The sequence below is a fragment of the Molothrus aeneus genome, chromosome 2 (assembly GCF_037042795.1).
Source record: "Molothrus aeneus isolate 106 chromosome 2, BPBGC_Maene_1.0, whole genome shotgun sequence".
Lineage (NCBI taxonomy): Eukaryota > Metazoa > Chordata > Aves > Passeriformes > Icteridae > Molothrus > Molothrus aeneus.
The window spans coordinates 24,189,109-24,208,449 of record NC_089647.1 but is presented as its reverse complement, the minus strand read 5'-3'; positions in this window follow the sequence as shown (position 1 = coordinate 24,208,449).

Below are 19,341 nucleotides of genomic sequence, written 5' to 3'. Positions count from 1 at the left end.
TTTTAATTTCCATATGCTACAGAGATGACCTGAATCATTATTAAATCATTAATTTAGAGGTGTCTGAAAGACCCCTGTAGTCACCCTCTGAAAAGTTTTACTAGTAAACACAAGGATCAGTCTCTGCTCTGGAGAACTGAGTAACTAAAAAAATGCAGTGGTGTCTTTAATGCAGAGCATCTCCCCTACGACTTCACTCACTCTGTTTTTCCTCAAATGTTTGTAACTTATACTGTTTAAAATTCCAACTAATGTGACTAATCCCTGCAGGTTTCAGCAATGACAATAACAGGAAATTTGTTCTCATCAATGGGAATTTCCATTTCCAGCTTGCCAGTTTCCCTGATGTCTAGGACCACTGTATAAATAATAGGAAAATCTCTTTTCTTCACAACTTCAGCACAGCAGCTCAATTTGTTTTCAGCATGCTGAGCTTGAGTTGGTATTGCATTTGCCTTCTTAGCACCTTCGCTCCATGACATCAGTCAAGCAGTCGCCGGGCTGCTTCAGCTTGTTTCTGACAGAATGGAATAGCTTTGAAATGGAGGCCATTCTGCTCCTACATGGCTGCATATATATATATAAAAGACTGAAGACAGCATTATGAAACCTCCAGCAACTCGACTACGCACTGCAGCCACTTATTTTACGCTGACACCAGAACATTCTTTTTTCCTACTCACCAGCTGGTGAGAAGTGTCAAGTGACAATGCCAGCAGAGCGCAGGAGTCTCTGCCTTCAAACACCAGGCTTCATTAGCAGGAGGACCATTTCATCAGCCCTGCTGCTGCTGGTCCTTGAAGGTGCTTATGCCCCAGAGTATCCCTGCTCCTTGGTTCACTCCTCAGTGCCTGGCAGGGGCTGGGAGAAAGGGTGCACATGAACTTCTGAGCAATCAGCAGTTTCTCACCGACTGCATGAGAGGGTCTGCCAGATCAGATACAACCTGGGAGTACCTCTCTGGGCAGTAACACTATGTGCTAAGGAGCAGTAGAGAATGGCTAGCACTCCTCTTCCTCTTCTGTCACACTCACAGCCAGTGTTTGTCAGCTGTCATATTGACACAGAGCTGGGACAAACCAGCAGCATGGGAACTGCATGGTCTGGTCAGCTAAGAAAGCTGATATCCTCTTTATAAGAGACCAACATAAACTAAAATTTGATGACCACTAGGAAAAAAAAAAAAAAATCTGTTGGTAATTCTGGACTGGCTGTGTGTGATTATCAGAGACCAATTTAATAAAGTCTCAATTTTAAAAAGTACTTGGAAAATGGAATTTTTTCTAATAATGTCTCTAAGTTGCTTCTTTATTGTCTCACAAAAGATGTAAATACAGGCAGTTCCAGCAAATGCTGAGGTACTCTGAAGTAGCAACCTCAACTTTGTAAAAAATGGTTGCTGTAGAGCAAAATTATGACATAAAGCATTTCTCCAGGGCTGCCTGGCACTAATGACTTTAATACAGTGAGTTGAACAAACTTATGTGGCAGCAGTGACTGTGAAGGAGGACTTTTAACTTTCCTACAATAACTTCCTTGCTAGGAGCTGAGTGTTTCAGTCAGAGTGATGAATAGCGAGTAGGAGCCAGAGCATATGGAGGCAGCACAGAAAGTGGATCTGGATGGGGCAGGGTGCAGGGCAGAGCACCCTGAGAGAGCACCAGAGAGCATCTCTGGCAGCAGTACAGGGATGTGGTGAAGTGTGCATTTAATTCCTAAAACTTGCAGCAGAAAGCTTGGCTGCATGGGGAAGAATTTGCCAAATCAGGACTTGGAATGCAGAAGCAATGCACATAAAGGTGCATGCATCAGTGCTCACATGGGAGATGGCTGCAGGGCGCTGGCAAAGGGCCCATGACCTCACATGAACCCACAGAAGATTCATGCCACCCAGGAGTGTGAGTATGAAATAGTGTAATGGTGTGGATCCTGACATGGCTTATACCACAGTCCTTCTTGAGCACCAGCAGGCAGTGACATCAGGAGCAGCAGAGTTCCAGGAAGCAGCACTTACAGAGCTGATGGAGGGCTGATTGCACACACCTTCTTGCTTTGTGACTCTTCATCTGTCCCAGGCTGATGCACCTGTGGGCCTCCTCCTGCAATCAGTCTCAGTACTGTTCACAAGACTGAGCCGTACTTCCAATTATATTTATAGACCTATTAGTAAAACCAGTGATCTATTCACAGACAAGCCATGAACACAAGAAGAGAGTCAAACACAGCCAATTACTTACTGCAAGAAGTAAACTGTGCCATCAGCAAAATTTCGTATTTCTGTTGTTCTCTGCTTTCCCTTAGATCGTTAATAAACATATTGAACATCCCTGGTCCTGATGCTGATCCCTGGAGCATCCTGCTATTAACCTCCTTTCACGGAGAGAATTGGGCTCTTATTCCTCTCCTTTGTTTCTTACCTCTTATCTAGATTTTAATCCATGTCAGGACTTTGCCTCCCACCCTACTGGCAACAAATTTCTTTAATAGCCTCTTGTGAAAGACTTTATCAAAAGGCTTTTGAAAAGTTTAAATAAATTATATCCCCCTACCACCCCTTCTCCTCAGCCCAGTATTTCATTAACTCTTCTCCAGAATCCTAATAGGCTGGAGGAGTACAAGCCACACTTAGAGAAACTGGCAGACAGGTTTATCTCTATCACATTAGACTCATCTAGAAGCTTTCTAACTCTATCTTTAATGATTTTTCCAGTGTTTTCTCCTTGTTCTGAGGGAAGGCGCTCTGTTTTATAATTGGATCATCTTTAGCTTCTTTGTAAAACAGTTACAATAATCGCCCTCCATCCCAGCCCCTCAGTCCCACAGGCATTTGTACAAAATGCTATTTGAATAAGCCACTGCCTGCTTTGCTTAAGAGCTCAGCAACTTTGAACCTTCCTTTCTTGGGCATTCAAAGATGCTTACCGTCCACTTGGAAGTTCAAAATTTTATCTGCTGTGAATTCTCTCATGCCTCTGACCCTTTTCAGCCTGGGAGAAACATCTAAATGTTATTCCTTTTACTCACCCTTCTCCTCACTTCCCCAGGTGAAAAACCCCAGAGGAGAAAAATACATTGTTTTCCATGCTCCTTGTCCCACTCTAGCCACGGATGGTTCATCCTTCTGGCTACCCAGGCAGTCCTAAAGATAATATTGATGGCCCTTATGCACTTGCCTGTCTTTGCAAGGCAGCAACTTGAAACCTTTCAAACCTTGTTTGAAAGAACTGGTGGGCAGAGCTCTGCTAGTGCTTAGAGCACACAGCTATAGAGGGATTTCCACCAGTGTGAGAGAAGAGGTTGGCATCCCCAAAGTAACTTCTTATATGGTGAGGGGGAGGACTTCCTTCATTTCCTCCCACAAAGACAGCTCCTGTGGTGATGAGGTGCTTTCAGTTCCACAGTGCAAATGTTTCACCCAGCTCTCAGGCAGAACAACACGTGGTCAAGCTGGGTCTGTCATGAGAGAGGAAAATCAGGCCTGCAAAATGTCCATGTGGTGTTACAGCCACGAAGGTCTCTGTGCTGACCCTCACAGCTGCTGCACACATGGCCAGCAGAAGTTTAGCAGACTGCTCTGTAGTGTTAGACCCAAAGGTTGCCTCGTGCAATGCGTGACATGCACAGCTCTGCACAATGTTCAGGGACTGAGTTAAAGCCTGGAAGTTACAGCAGTCCCTCAGGTTCAGGAAACAAGAGGAGCTGCCTTTACTCTTGCAAAGGTAGCTGAGCATGCTGAGTCTGCCTGTGTCCCACCAAACCGGGACCCCTCTGTCCTCCCTGTTCTGGCACCTCCCATGGGGGCACTGACTCACGGTGCTTATCCTTGCTCCTTCTATTTCTATGCAAGGTAATCTCTAGCAAGCTTCTTCCACAATACTGACATCTGATGCAGTCTAAAAAACAAAAATTGACACTTTTGGAAAGTAGGCAACATTTGTCCTTCTCTTGGATTACACTTGGCTCTCCAGACACAGACCCACTATCCCAACTGTGTAATTTTCAGCTCTTTTGTAGGCCAAACCCAATATCCTAAGCAAAAGCTGGAGTCTGAGAAGAGATTGAGGAGCATTGCAAGGGGTTTCTTCATGTCCCCACACTTATGGAGCTACAGCACTGTCAGTCTGAGGAGGCTGTATTGCCTGAATGGCTGAGGAAACTTTGTGTACTCTGAATGCCAGCTGGTGACTCACCATACTTAAGTCCTGCCAGTTGTAATGAAGGCTGCCTCTGCAGGATGACTCCTGTGCTGTGGGAGGAACTGTTCCCTGCCCCGAGATCTCCTTTGTAATCAGCTCTTGTCTTATTTGGGAGAACTGCACCATTTTGCTCCTGGGGGAAGTCAAATGCCCATAGAGTCTGAGCATGAGTTTGCCATGGTATGGTTTTTTCAGCAAAGCTCATTATACCCTCCTTAATCTCCATTTTACGCCTCCTTTGCTGCACTTTACATTCTTTTATATTACTATAATTTGGGCTGCATTTCTGTATTTTGGAAAATTCCTCACTTAGAAAATTCCCTTTGTTCATGGTGTCACTTCTCAGCATTACTTCTCACCTGTGGGGAAGGTGTATATGCATCATATGGAAGTACTTCAGGGTTTTAGTGAGTGACCTCACATGATCTGGCTGTTTCCTGCCCTAATATATGTGTACACTTGTTTTAGGAATACAGCTGCAGTGTTTCTTCCTGCAGGCCCTGAGACCACTCCCAAGCCAGAGTAGTTTGTTGCAGCTGCAGAGAGCTCTTGCCCATCTAATGAGGCTGGAGCATGACCTCCAGGCTTTGGGTGCTTGAGCACACCCATCACCACTGCCAGGCTTTCCTGCACCAGCTGTCCCATAGGGTCCCTGTGAAGCTTCCTGGGGACCAGGCATTAGGGCAGTGCTCACAAATTTCCTGTAGGCAGCTATTCCATTATGATGCAAATCCCCAGTTTTCAGGACTCAGAACCTGTGCTGCTCCTGTGTTTTGTTATGCCTTGAAGTTTCACATATTTCCTGTTCCACATGAGTCATTAGGAAGAGTTATTGACAAACAGGAGCTGTTCAAAGGAGAGCAACTGAAATGATCAAGGGAGTGGAAGGATTGATTTAGAAAGGAAGATTAAAAGGATAAAGTCTGGAGAGATTGGTTAAACAGCAACTACTGTGAGCATGATAACCTACACATACTTAAAAAGTATTTCAGAAACAGGAAAACACTAGTAGCATGATACATGGGGAGACAAGTGAAAACAGGCAGGAATTGAGAGTAACCTGAATTTTCCCTTTGAGATTAGCTTTCAGACAATAGGAAAGGAAATGTTCTCTGTCACTACTCTAACCTGATGGCAGCATGAAAGAAACCCAATTGCTCTCAATTTTATAAACCCCAGGACAAAAAAATGCTAGCAAATGTAACATAAGGTGGGATGCCCAGGAATGGCACTGGGTTGGGGAATGCTGTCCTCCTCATGAGGCCACTTTGGGAGAAACTGTGGGCAAAGCAGATCTCGCTCCATAGCCCCACAAAACCCAGGGAAACTCTCCTTAGATGGCAGAGCTTGCTCCATACCTCTCCAGGAATCTGCTTTCCTCAGCTGGCAAGTGGAGCGGCTGGTGGATGAGACTGAGACTTCCCCTGACAGGGCTGTGTGCTCGGGTGAGGTTCCTGCAAGCCCCCCTCACCATCTGGTCCATGAGCTCTGATGTGCTACAGCCATTTTTCACTTTTAGTCTTGACAACTTCTAATGCCAGAGTGTGCAGCTGAGCAAGCCTGACCAGATGCTTATCAAGTGTAAATCGGTGCAAATGTCTATTTATATCAGCTGAGGCTGTGCACCACTCTTTATAATGAACCATGTGTCCATTGTGCAGTCATGGACTCAGAGATGAAGACTAAAGGGACTGCTAGATCATCTGTTTTGACCTTCCAAGTATCACAAGCCATTAATTTTCACCCAGTTACCCCTGGATTGAACCCAATAATTTGTCGTTGACTAAAGCACAGTAGGTATTTAGCTAAGAAGAAACTCTTTGCATGAGGTCAGCTGTTGATCTCAAGACATTCAAATGTGACGAATCCTCTCCTTCCTCTGGGAGCTCCTTGCTCCGGCTAAACACCTTTGCTCTTTTGTAAAATACATAGCTTCCATTTTAACCTGCCTGGCTCCATCAGATGTTATCTGTTACTGAGGTCTGAGTTTGCTCATGATCAAGTCAGAAGGTCTGATAATTTGTGATCATTTTTATGTTTGTTCAGAGTTATTTGTCAAAAATATTTTGAAGTGGGTTAAAAATAGTTTATTTTTGAGAACCACACAAGAATATTTGATATTCTCCATGAAAATCACTGTCTGTTAAAAGCATGAGTATATAGCTTTACTTAAAAGATCAGCTAATCAATCAACCTGTTTGTCTGATCACTCATAGTATGCCCCTTATCTGAATACTTGAATGCATCCCTGTTATATTGGTAGCAACAGCAAAGTCCCTAGTGGGTTTATACTTGTCTTTAGGAGAGTAGGTGCTCCATTCTCACATTTCCTTGAGTTTCTTCTCATGGTTGCTGCAGGAGACAGTATTCTGTGGTTGGAACAAGTACAGCTGCTCCTACAACCAGAACTATGCTTAAGAAAGGACATGGGACAGTTTTGCTTACGAGTTTTCTCCTTTCAGCTACTAAGGGACTTGGGGTACAAACATGAGCCTGTGTTTTGAGTTCCATCCTTCTAGTGGAAATGCTTTTTAATGGAGACAGCAAAGAGACCTTTAATAGCATATTCAAAATGCACTTTCTGCAAATAGTGTGCAACACTGGCTTAAAATTGCATGTCTACAAACATCCCTGCCAGTAAACTGATTTGTGAGATAGTTCATGGAAACACAGCAAAAAAAGGGGAGTGAACTCAGCAGAAAGGAATGAATTAAAAATTTGAGAGAAGATTTGTGGGTCGTTCCTCAGGACCTGCTAACAGATTTAAGGCAGCTTAGCAAAGAGCTGATTTGGGGGTGTGGTTTCACAACCCCAGGCAGTGCTGTGCAATTGTATCCTTGCTTGCAGGGGAATCTTTTGCAGGGCTTGTAGGAATCTCCTGGGGTATGTTAATGGGCCTGATACCACATAACACTTCTGACCACAGCAGCTTTCTTGTTAGTTTGGGCAGTTCCAGAGACGGGACATCTGAGAGTGACCCAAGCACTGGAAAATAGAAACTAAAGTAACAAGTTTTATGTCTTTTCACCCTCTGCTCTATAAAAAAAAGAAAGAGTAGTTTATAGACTGATTTGTTTGTTTAGACTTCTGTGTGTGAGCTTATTGATGGAAGATTATGTTGGGGAACTGAGTTTTCTGTGGAGAGGGCAGTAACTACCACAAGGGCTCTCACTGTTCCTGGGAGTCATACAATGCTCCAAAGCCCTGTGAAATCCTGTCTCCAGCACAGTCTCTATCCTCGAAGCCAACCATCTGCTTGTTCCTCTATGGCAAAGTAACCCCGGGGTTTTTCAGAAAGGTGAATTTCTTCAGCAACTCAGACAAAACCCGTGGCAGGCATGCAGTATTGGGGCAGAGACCTTGAAGGTGACTCTGTCTTCACTGGTGGCCAGTACAAATGAGGGAGCAGTCGGGTGATGTTCTCACAGTAATCGGTGTTGCTAGGGAGACCAGAAACTGTGTTTTCTCAACTGGAGCTTTTCCAGAATGCCTGCGTTCCTCACTAGATATTAGCTGCAATAATCAGTCATGAATGCCTGGATCACTGTTCTAAGACCTGTGTCTGATAGGATAGGACACCATCTTCTGGCAGGTTGCAACTGGGAATGTTTTAATAATATGGTTATCTGGGAATTACATAGCAGTAGGGCATCCAGAGGGACTTCAAAGCTACACGTGGACTTAACAGTCAGGGCTGATGCCCCTCAGTGCCCCTCATGGAAATACTTGAGTGCTTTGAAGGGTTTCATTTCTTTTTGCAAGCATCAATCTGGTTGCCACGTTCCTGCTTTCTTCTGCCACAGCTCTTTCTTCAAATGTTCCTTTAATGGAGGACAGTGTGCAGCACCTCATAACAAAATATGCAATTCCCTGTCTATGGAGGCATTTCCCCAAAAATAGCTGTACTGGTAGTATAGCCCCAAACAGGTCTGCAACCTGCCTGCTTAGTTTGGTTAATTAATTAGGGCTCTCTTCTTACCTGAATTTAAGCCTTCTCTCAAAAGAAATTAAAAAAAAAAAAAGAAAAGAAAAGAAAAGAAAAGAAAAGAAAAGAAAAGAAAAGAAAAGAAAAGAAAAGAAAAGAAAAGAAAAAGAAAAACTAGAAGATTTATCTTGCAAAAAATTAACTGCAAAATTAAATTCCATATAAAACATGGATAAAAACATGGATCTCAGACTGCAGGGGAAGATTAATAGAATTCAGGTAAACAAAAAATGATCACATAAAAATATCTTTGCAGAATTATATGCTTCTTTAAAAAAACTTCCAAACCCATCAGTCACTAAGCATAGGAAATTCAAAGCGAGTGTGAAGATATGAGGATCTCTAATAACGGTAAATACAGAATTGCACGGTGAAGCAACCTTAACTCTGACTCCAGCAACGATTTCAGAAAAATCAGACATTCTGAGACTAACCTTGTCCATCCATTACCCACAGTGTCATCAGATCAATGGCCACAAAACTAGAATGCTTTATTCTCCATCGCTCTGAGGTTGTGCTGACTCTGGTCCTTCTTTACAGCCATGCACTCTCTACAGAAAAACACATATTTCACAAATTCCTCACTAGACAAATAGCACATCGAAGCCATCACTCTGCACTTGTCATTCTGATTCTATTTACCCCAATTAAAAAAAGGACTGCAAAGCACAGGGCTGGCAGACATGAATCTCCTCAGCTCCGTTCTCTCCCTACGCTTGCCACGCAAAGAAGGCTTTCATTGGAAAACCAGAGCCTGACTCCTTGGGAAGTGCTGGGCAGGGAAGTGACTCTCATTGCCTATCCCTTCCCCAGTACAGGGAGCTACATGCCAGCAGAGATACTTACTCAGGTCCCCCATCAGACCCTGCCCCAGGTCCAGCAGTCCCACGATGTTAAATGAGTGCCATTCTTCAGATGCCCTGCCCACCCGGGAAAACCCTGACTGGTGTTGCATTGTGCTCTGCACTGCTGCCTGAGTTTTGCAGTGGAGAGGATGTTTAAAGGCACTGGTACTGCTCTGAGACCTCTCTCTCTTACCACATCGCTACAAAGATCATGCAAGTGCCAGGGCAATAGCACTTTTACACATTTGCAGCTTCTGGTCCTAACTTTCTGCTGTGCCCCATTTATATTGATAATTTTAATGCCCTAAAATAACTACAGCTGTTCTCTCTCCTTTTCAGGCACCACAACAGAGGGAAACAGAAGGGTTGAAGGCCAGAAGCTAGAAACTTGGGCTTTGAGGCACTCAGAGGAGGCATTGGGGTCAGAGGAATCTGATGTCTCCTTCAAGGCAGCTCTGCAGGTGTCAGTGAGCAGCGAGAAACAGAGAACCAAGACCAATGTTGGACTTGACACATAACACTGTGGCTGGATCCAAAAGACACAACACATTATTTCCTGGAGATCTCAAGAAAATAGAGCTGGAGTATCTGCTGACTTAAAGAAACCTTGGCCAAAGGAAGGCTGCCACACACTGCAAACACAAAAGCGCAAGACTGTGCTTTGCTGGGAGAAACCTTTCATACTAGAAAACACTTTTCTAATATCACTCTTTTTATGACTGAATCTGATGATGGCAGTGGTTGTTTTCTTCACAGTTCACAGAGAATGGCCATCAAAAAATAGCCAACTTTTCCTTCCTCTCTGATGAAAGTCTCCATAACCTTGGTGTGAATTTATAGTCTGTCGTTGTGTTTTGAGATGCCATATGTGTGAGAGAGTAAGAAGGAGGGAGACATTTCGTTTCCAAAAATTATGCCACACTTAGCACTATTACAGCATGGTGGACAATGTATATCATTTAAAGTAGCAAGAACAGGTCTGGGGTGAAGGAAGACCTTGTGCTAAGCACAAATGTCTCTTGTCCTTGGAGACAAAGGAAAAAAAATCTAAAACCCACCTTCCACTAATTAATGTTATATAATCCATTCAAACAGGAAGAAAGTTCTGAATTGTTTTTTAATTATTTCCCATGAATAAATCTTCTTTGACAGGAAAGAATCAGCAGTACCCAGTGAAGGGCAACTATTTCATTGCAAGAGTCTATTCAGCCTGAGGGTGACATCCAAGCTGGGAGATTTATGGAGAAACTACTATCACATCTGAATTTTTTGAGTCTCTTTACTTTGGTTGACCCTAATGATTTGGTGTCACCTTGTGGATTTTGCTAATCCTATCTTCTCTTGCTCAGCAAATGAAGTCTAAAACAACTCGAAACACTGTGCCTCTGCTTTTGCTATTCCTTTGGCTATTAACTGTTGCTAATATTGTTGTTATTAATATTTTTAATAGTAGTACTAGTGGTATTAAAATAGTGGCCCCTTAGAAGTTCCTGGACTAGAACATCACTGAAAGAAAAAACATAAGAAAAAGACAAGCTTCTTGATCTGTAATGTTTAGGATTTATCTGCTGGTGTGATTTGGGCAAACAACCCATGGCAAAGTGTCTTAGCCTCCAGAGCCACTGAAGCTGGATTGCAGCTCTGAGATCCGTTGCCTTATTCCTGCAAATTACATCACAGTGTGGGCAGTGTCTGGCTGTGTGTGCTTGGGTGTGTGTGTGAGATGCGCCTCCTGCCCCCAGTCCTGAAAGCAGAACCATCAGTGATGGCAGCACGAGCTGATGGCTCTGTGCCGGGCTGTGTTGGTGCCAGAAGAGTCTCCAGCCATTAGCCAAACTCAATTTTGTTATTGCCCTATTAAGAAAAGGCTGAGAGCCATGTGGAGGCATCTGAAAAGCTAAATCTGGGCTGTGGTGGGAGGAATTAGGATAAGTTGAACACTGCTGCTCCAGGCAGTCAAGCAAGCTGTTTTGATTGTAGCCAGGTCCTGAACCACAGAATACATGTTGTTTACCATGGTCGTTGATACAGAAGCTCTCATTCAAAGCTGCTTTTGTGTGCCCATGGGATGCATGTCCAAGTCACAGATCCCTGCTGCATGACAGGGCCAATGGAACACTGACTCTGTACTGTGCTGATGCCATCAGTTCTGGGTTAGCTTGTTTGTTTTCTCTCTGCCCTGATCACAGTGCAGCATCAGGTATGTGATTAGGTGAGCAGACCTTCAGTGTAGAATGAAAATGAATGAAAAGAATAAAAATGAAGTCCCCCCTGCCCCTCCCACCAAAATCATGAAATGAAGGTGTCTGATGAAAAAAATTAGTAATCAGTAAGGGTAAGAATAAAATTTAGTTCCTTTCACAATTTCCTGAAATGTTCTCAACCATCTATGTGCTGTCAATATTTTACCTTGGTATTAACATTACCAACTAGATGAAGCCTAGAGTAACAAGTTTTTCTTTCCAAAGAATCAGAATGCCGATACAAATGGTCAAGTTACTATGATTCTTTTTTAAAGTCTTGGCAAGCAACGACAGGTCAATTATTATTGCTACTTTTGCTATTGATCATAGTATTATTTCCTACACCAAAACAATTATGGTTTTTCTCTCCAAAGCAAGGGTTTATGATTTTTGTTTCCCAGCCTTTCTTTTAAAAAAATATTTTAACTTTTGCTCCCAAAGAGATGAAAGTCCTCTAAAGAGACTCTGAGGGACTTACTTTTAGACACTTTTGACAGACCTCTTCAAAGGTGTGCCTGGATTATCCACTAAAAGCTCCTGGAATAAAATGCAAGACAACTCCAGGAACAGTCACCCTAGCCCATGTGCAAACATGAATATTTTTGTGTTTTGTGTTGTGCTGAGCATGGCAGGAGGCTGGTCCCAGTCTCGGGCTTTGAGGTGTTATCACAGGGACAGTGATGCACAAACAAGTAAAATAAGACATGGAGGGAAAAGAAGCAGATGCAAGGGGGAGCACAAAGTAACAGCAAAATGATTAATTAATGAAAAGATGAATAAGCAAGCAGTTCACCTCCTCTTTCAGGCTATTAGAAAATGACATCATCATCAGTGGTTCATTTTTTTAGGGAACTCTACAGTGAGGTCATTCCCCCTTCATGTTGGCAATTAGGCAGTGGCTTGTATTTAAAAAAAAAAACCAGACTATGGAGAGAGCGAGGCACATAATTTAATTTCAACACATGCAAACCATCTGTCTAAATAATAAATAAATATAAGCAAGTTTGAACTAAATATACATGAGAAGGGGTCACTGCCTGTATGAATAGGGAGTGTATCCTGGGTCACCAGCTAGGGAATGACAATTCTTTGCAGGATCATAGTGCTGAGGCTGTGATGCTTATGCAGGTAGTACTGGACAGACCTTTTGGTATCTTTTCAAGTTCCTTTAAGCAAGCAAACTCTTTGATAGCAGGTGTGGTAGGACCTCTTCCTACTTTACTGGCAGCAGCAGGAGCCCTTTAAGCCTGCGAGGGGGGACATTTAGGCTTATCTTCATTAGGTGCTCTGCCTAGAAAACAAGGGCCAAACAAATTTACCTGGCAGCCCTCACAACTTTAAAAGCTTGGTAATGGCAGCACCTTGGGTTTCCTGGGTTTTGGTGTCTTTAGGAAAGGCTGTGGTGAACTGCAAGGGTGAGCAGGGGAGTGAGGTCCTGCCTGCTGCCTTTAGGGATAGCACAGTGGTTGTTATGTTAAGGAGGGGGAAAGAACCAGCTCCTGGGCTGCAGTCATCTACAGGAATAAGAAGGGTCTAGCTTGCAGCTAGACAGCTGTGTCAGATGCTTTCAGAAATGCTTACAGCCTTGAGTCTAAAAAAGACCTTAGGAAACAAAAGAGAAAACTACAAATCCCTAGGTTTTAGGTACCAGGCTTGTGGAGTGGAAGTAAGGCATTTCAGCTCTTGGTGCTCCATGTGGATTAAATCAGGTGTTTCAGAAGCATAACAACCTGCAACTTTCTGCCAGTCTCAGTGGAGAAAGAAGGCAATTGCCTTGGAAAGGTGGTGTGTGAGGTGGGAATCTCCCCTTGCTGATCTGTGTGAAGAAATTTTGAGTCTGGTGTGAGTTGTGCTGGTCTGCCTCCCTGCTCACAGGGTGTGTGTGTGTGTGTGCACTTATGAGTGCAGCAAAGGTCAGAAGTGTGCAGAGCTTGGGGTGGTGAGACAGCCTGTGTTGTGGCTGGCTTTGGCAGGTGCTGGGAGGGAGGAATTCTCAGTTTCCCACACATGTGCAGTGTGTGACTGCTCTTAGAGCCCTCTGGTAGAGGAATAGGCTTGGACCCTGTGGACCTCTGCTGTAGCCTGAGCTGTGTGTATTGATTGAGGGAGCAGGTTTCTTCCATATATTCATAGAGGCTGGTTTAGCCTGAGCTGGGACTCAGAGACTGTGTCTCTCTTTCTCTGGTTATGATTTATGACTTCAATCCAATTTATAGCCATTTACAAGAATGCTGAACTGGCTGTAAATCAGTAAAAGACCATAAAATACTCATGGAGCTGCTGAAATCCATCTGGGTGAGCTTCCTGCCCTCCCAAGAGCAGCCATCTGAGGGCAGGAAGATGTAGCCCTCCTGTCAAGACCATTGGCAGTGATGGGGGTTGGGGGTGAGATGTAGTGCTTGGCTGTAGGAGAAGGTAAAGGGAAGGAAGTTTGCTTCCTGAGAGCACACAGGAGTCAGCTGAGCCCTTGCCCAAGGGGCACAAAGGTGATAGGAGCAGCTTTGTAGGGTTTCTTCAGAGGAGCTTCACTTGAGGGCAGGGCTAAGGCAAAGTCCATGGGGATACAGTGAGTAAAGTCACTTTTAGCAATCTGTGATTGTCTTTCAGAGGATCAGTGTTTCATTGAGTCAGTGACTTTTGTGGGCAGTTCATGGGGAATGCAGACATAAATGTCCAGGTTGTTTTTATTCTCACTAGCAACTCTGATGAGATGTTCTGGGGCAGGTTGGTTTGTCCATCAGAGGTGAGAATTGCGGAATTGCAATCCTTGGGGATTTTGTAAGGTAAGAATTTACCTGCCTCCCTTACTTAAAAATCATGCTCAGAGTTCAAGGAAGCCATCGAGGAAAGGGGCCTGATAGTACCAAGTTGCATGCTTAGCCCTGCATCAGGGGGTGATGCAGTGTGCTACAGAGCCTTTGGAATTATCAAGCTTCACATCTTATCTTTGACTTCTTTATAGTGCAGATTTTCCTCTCCTTCCTATTGATGGGGAGCAGGTGGAATTCAATAAGAATGTCTGCAAGTCTCTTTTTTCCTTTTTACCCTACTATATAAGTTGATGATCAGGCAACACTGGCATACCTGGCTAGAAGGCACTGCAGGGGCTGGCAGACCTTGTTCTGCTCTTGCTCTCTCTAGCAGCTATGGGGCTGTAGAACACGATTGGTACAAAATAACTGAAGCATCCAGGAGAATGCCCCAAACTCTGTAGCAGAACACTTTCCAGGGCATGGTGGCATTCAGTTCTACAAAAAACGACAATGTGCCTGCAAGGGAGCCTCCCCACAGGCCTTGGTGCCCTGTCCCAAAGGGCTGTTACCCCTGCACTTAAAAGCTGTTAATCCAAATCTGCTGAGCTCCAGGTCTGTGGCTGTCTTGCTCGTGTGCCAGAGTGGGGTGGTGCTTCACCTCTGAGCTGGTGTTTCTGACTGGGCTGGCTTGGGAAGCTGCTCACCCCTGGGATGCTGCTGCAGTTTGCTCAGAGCAATGAACCCTGGCCAGTGCTCTGTGTCTCTTTTTTTCTTGCGTGCAATGCCTTGGGGAGAGATAAGCAATTGTGCTGTCTATGCACTGCCTGTGACCCTGGAGTGCCCTGAGAGTGAAATCCAGGCTCTGCTCTACTTCACATTCAAAACAACAGCAGAAAATAACTTCCACTTTCTTCATTCGGGCTCATGGACAATGATAACAAGAAACTGCTGAGGCCGACTGGGGAGCGAGCAAGCCTGAGGGATGTCTCCCTTATCCCGCTGGCCAGCACAGGTTTAAAAATCAGTGCTCATCAGCTGATTTAGCCTGCTTGGTCAGGCTAAATCGGGGCTGGAAGAAGGAAGCCCTGATGAGAGTGAGGGAAGATAGCTGACAGTAAGCCATTGAAAAGCTGGGATGACCCTACACCTCTGGGTGGGCCATCATTTGCCCACCTCATGTAGAGTGCAGACCCCAGGTTGGTGCCTGCTGTTCTGCTCATCACTCAGCTGTTGAGAATGCTGGATGCCTGGGAAAGGAGAAAAAACTTAGGTCAGCTCTGCTGAGCTCACCTTCCATTTTCTCCGAAGTCTTATCATCACTTAACAAATAAACAGTCTCCCACTAGTATTGCTTATTTTTTCCCTGAGAATTGCCTCCCAATGTTTTCTTTAGAGACAAGCCAGCAATGTCACTGTCCCACGATGAAAACTCCCAAGGTTGCAAGTTTCCCTCTTGTTGACAGATGTTTTTCTTTTTTTCATCAGAGGAATTAGATAACCATCATCTCATAGACCTACTGCTCACTGCATGTGCCCTTAATGCTCTGTGGGAAGTTTAGCTCAGAATGAGGATACCTGAAAGCCAGTGATGAGTGCATGAAACTGCTGCTGAAGGTTTGGTTATAATTAGGGGATTATATAGTGTGTGATTCTCTGACAACAGAATATTCTACCATGTCTGCCATAGCCTGACATTTTAATTCATAATATAAGGAGTCTACAGCTGGCTTGCTCTTTTCTTTATTTCAGATTGAGTTGTGTGAATAATGGAGTTTTCAATTCAATGACTGGACAAAAAAAAAATAAAGTGAGATGATGGAATAAAAGAATGGTGGGTTCCATTGCCCAGTGGTGCCTCATTCAATCCCAAACTGAAAAGTTTCTTTTAATTGTAGAAAGGATGTTAATTCATTTCTTGTAAAATTCTTCTTTTAAGCCTGGAAATTTGAAAAAAAAATGACACTATCATTTCAAGAGTTAAAAAAGAAATCTGACTTATTCTGAGATTTCTTTCACTTATCTGTCCCCACATCTCACTTTTCTTTTTTCCAGAAGCGTGTGTGTCAAAATTGACCCAAATTCACCTGGATCTTCACAAGTGGAGTTTTTGTTCTGCTCAAAAATTTTCTGTGCAACATGTCTTGATAAGTTTTGTGATATGGCAGTTCCTGAGTTTGTAGGGTTCCATTTTTATTTTCTCCTGGTACTATAAATAGTCTCCATCTGAGTGAAACACAGTTCAAAACATGTTCTGCCATGCTCTGTAGTTTCAAAGTTGAGCCTTGTATAAAGTAAGTTTTTTGCAAATAAAAAGGAGGTGCACTGATATGCTGAAAGCTCCCTCATTTCACCTACTTTACTCGCATGTGGCAAAGCCAAATATAGTAATGTCTTATATAGAAAGGTGTAAACTCCTGTTCCTTCTCACAAAGCTGAATTGTCTATGCAGGAGAAGAAAAGTTACTATGGTAAGTGACTGAATGCACCAAGATTGTGATGCATACACAGGAAACAGATTTGTTGTGAAGAGGCAAACCTGCCATCTGATAGTAACTGGGCAGGTGGTGATTTGTGATTACTGTTCCTGAGTAGCTGAGAATTATGCATATCCTATTATGTTTGTTAACCCATCTGTCCTGCTTACCCCCCACATACTTTTATCTTGTTCTCGTCTTTAAAGCTATTAGCTATTTCTGTAAAAGATTGTAATTTACTCCACTGAATCATGTCAGCATTGAGTCCCCAGGCGTGTCCTACCTTTCTGCATGTCCTTTTTGGCACTGACTGTGAACAAACGTTCAGCCTTTGAAACACTATGTCACTGACATTGTGCTTATATTGACTTGAGGGAGCAATCTGAATAGCTGGGTTGCTGTCCACATGAAGGTAATTTTGGGGTCACTTTTGCTATTTGGGAGCCAAGCTTTGAGGTTCAGTGGAGATTTCCAAGAGGTAGACAGCTTTGCACATTGTGGGTCACTGGTCTGGATTGTCAGGGTATGTAGTGGTGGCATTTTTGTGGAGAGCCATTTCTTTGGAATGTGTTTCAGCAACCAGTTTTACTTCCACTGAAAGCCACTCTTCAAGGTTCTATGTAAATGACAACCTGTGTGCTGTAATAACTATATATATTTATTCCAATCTGTTTGTAGTGATTTCCTATGGTACTGTGACAGTGGGCCTGTTTATGATCAGGCAGATGTGTGGAGGCAGCCCTTTAACCTTCATCATCTGGAAATCCAAGGTGGCCCCTCTAGTTAGAATGGATAGGGAGGCCCAGGACAGAATATGGTTGAAATTCATTTGGAACTAATGGGAAACAATGGCATAAAATCCAGGAGAACACAAGGCCCAGGATCCAGATCCAGGATACACAGGCCAGCTTCATGCACACTGTCCAAGCCATCAGTAACCATCAGGTAGGGCTGTTGAGGTCAGCTGGGACCTGGCAGGCAGCAGCTCACAGTCAGCCCAGCTGTGTGCCAGTGCTTATTGTGGCAGCTGCTCTGAGGTTATCTCAGCCCACTCTTTTCACCCGTTGCCAAAGAGAGGTGGGTGTAAGAAAGTCAGAAAATGGTGTGGCTGTTCTTAGCCTCAGTTTTAAACCAACTTCATTCATTCATGATGCTGAAGTTGGGGAATGGCACCCAGGGCAATGCATGCAAATAGTTTGAAACAGGATCAGCTCTTTTCCATCCTGCTCTTCTGCTTTGATTTCCATGTTAGCTCTCATTTTTCCCTTGCCTGTGTTTTCTGTCAGTGTTTGACCTTTCCTCCCAAGTCCCCTGGCCTTTTCTATTCTAAGCTGATAAGAAGGAGCTCAGAGTTGATATGCAGGAATCCCTGGACACAGCTATTTTTTTCATCAGTAGTTAATTTTCCACTTCTTTTATTTCCTTTGAGATTCAATACATCTACTTTCATGCTTCTGTGATTCAGTTTGTGGAGGAGACAGACAAGGAAATGCTGAATAAATCTCTTGCCTTCTCTCTCAGTCCTTTACTCCCATTTTTGCATAGCTCCATTTCCTTCTCTTACTTCATACCACCAGTGTTTTCACTTCTGGTTTTGGTTTTTTTTTTGGTTGCTTAGGCCAATTTCAGATGTTGAGAGAGAAGTCAGAGATAGTCATGTTTGGATGTTTGGCTGACTAGAAGATGTTGTGGCCCTCGCCCTCCCAGACTTCTGCTGCAGTCACTTCAGAAAGCTGCCACATGGCCTCACTCAGGTCTGTTGGTCCTGAAGAACACCAGTTCCTTAGGAGTATGCAGTAAAGGGGAGAGTGTTTTTCACAGATACCATCCCCTTCAAGCATTTAATCTTGCTAGCAGAAGAAAGCTTTTATTAGAGGGAGGAGGCTGCATGTTGTAGAAATGCAACCTCACCAGAAGGAGAATAGGAGGAGGGAGATGGGTGAAAGGGAGAAGGAGAGAAAATGATTGTTGAAGAGTACATTCAGGGCAGGGATCTTGGGATGCAGCTGCAGTGGGAGCTGCAGGTTAAGCTCTAGGTTGGCTGAGGCAAGTGGCAGTGAAGTGCCAACCCTTTGCATGACAAAGGGCACAGGGACCTGCCTGTGTGCCAGCCAGGGGACAGGGCACTCAAGCAGGAGCTGAGGACTTGGACTTTCCTGCCCTTAGACTGTGAGGGTACAACAGCCTGGGGTTTCCCTTGTTCAGAATACCTCCTTGGATGTACCAGCTCAAGAAGGGCTTTTGTTATTTAGGTATTGCACCAAGATTAAATTATTTTAAGGATTGAGATGTATGAGGCTCTGCTATGGAATATCTGGTCTGACTGTGAGTTGCAGGGGGGTGCACCTGAGAAGGGGCTTTGGTCCCAGCTCGACTGCTGTGAGTGTGGCTACCTGAGTGGATCATGGATAGCTGGACAGGGGCGTTTGCTTAACATGATGAAAATACAGTTCCTTGGGCAACTGTGTCCCTATTATGTTCACTACTGTCCTTTTACTCAGTACAGAGGCAACAGCTTTCCATTAGGAATTACTGTGCTTGGTTTGTTGTGGAGTGTGATAAAGTGCTGCCTCATTACTGGAGAGAGCTAAATGCTGTTTTGTACTAGAGTCGTGCTTGTGGCATCTGACTATGTTCAAGTGGCTGATGTCACAGGCTACCAGTACCTTTCATGTCTGAGGGGAACACGTGTCGATTTCTGAGCAACTGTCTAGTTGTGTGATTTTTTTCATGAGGCATGTCTGAGGGAGCCCATATGGGCAAAGAGCTGCCAAATGTGCTTCAAACTCGTCTGGGAGAAGTCTGTTCAGCAGCCAGACAGGACTCAGATGTTGCATTCAAATAG